The sequence below is a fragment of the Drosophila sulfurigaster genome, unplaced genomic scaffold (assembly GCF_023558435.1).
Source record: "Drosophila sulfurigaster albostrigata strain 15112-1811.04 unplaced genomic scaffold, ASM2355843v2 contig_104_pilon, whole genome shotgun sequence".
Lineage (NCBI taxonomy): Eukaryota > Metazoa > Arthropoda > Insecta > Diptera > Drosophilidae > Drosophila > Drosophila sulfurigaster.
Genome location: NW_026909659.1, coordinates 67,602 through 68,768, shown reverse-complemented (window position 1 = coordinate 68,768; position 1,167 = coordinate 67,602). Strand labels below are relative to the sequence as shown.

Below are 1,167 nucleotides of genomic sequence, written 5' to 3'. Positions count from 1 at the left end.
TATGTGTTTTGGATAAAATAAAAAACTGCGTGTATATGTACCATAATATACATGCGTTGCAAAATGTATTGTGCATATTCCAGTGCGCATACATTGGTTCGCAACACCTAAAGAAAAACAATGTTGTACCTGTTTGCAGGTTAACGCTTTACATATGTTGATCATAATAAATAAATTTAGCTAAAATATACTTGTCATATATCTTATTATTATCGATTATGTAAAACTAAGACATTTCGCAACATTTATTTAGGTATAAAAAAATTTTATTGAAGGAATTGATATATGCCAGTAAAATGGTGTATTTTTATTTTCTTTCAATACAAATATTGTTGACGTAATGAAATAAAAAAAAATTGTATCACTCTAAGCGGTGGATCACTCGACTCATGGGTCGATGAAGAACGCAGCAAACTGTGCGTCATCGTGTGAACTGCAGGACACATGAACATCGACATTTTGAACGCATATCGCAGTTCATGCTGTTATGTACTTTAATTAATTTTTTAGTGCTGCTTGGACTACATATGGTTGAGGGTTGTAAGACTATGCTAAATAAGTTGTTTAAAATTTTTCGGAATTTTAAGCACATTGTATATTATTGGATAATATAAGTGTGAATCTAAAAAGTTCTCGCTTAAGATATTCATAATATGAATTAATAAATGAAAATACTAAAACTCTGTTACATGAGAAATTTGAAGAATTATATGTTCTTTATTCATTTCAAATAATACTGAGGAATGTCTAGCATAAAATATATTATTTTATAAACTAGAATTGCCTCTTATTAACGAATATGATATAAAGAATAATTTTGTGAATATTATGGACCTTCAAAAAAAAGATAGTATATTTCAAAATAGGCAGAGAATTGTCTATAAGTGTAATTAAACAACCTCAACTCATATGGGACTACCCCCTGAATTTAAGCATATTAATTAGGGGAGGAAAAGAAACTAACAAGGATTTTCTTAGTAGCGGCGAGCGAAAAGAAATCAGTTCAGCACTAAGTCACTTTGTCTATATGGCAAATGTGAGATGCAGTGTATGGAACGTCAATATTCTAGTATGAGAAATTAACGATTTAAGTCCTTCTTAAATGAGGCCATTTACCCATAGAGGGTGCCAGGCCCGTATAACGTTAATGATTATTAGATGATGTTT

At 30.4% G+C, this 1,167-nt stretch overlaps 1 pseudogene; it reads left to right on the top strand.

The window, feature by feature from the left end:
* The first annotated feature begins 362 nt into the window (after positions 1-362).
* Positions 363-541, top strand: LOC133849658 (5.8S ribosomal RNA; annotated as a pseudogene).
* The last annotated feature ends 626 nt before the right edge of the window (positions 542-1,167 follow it).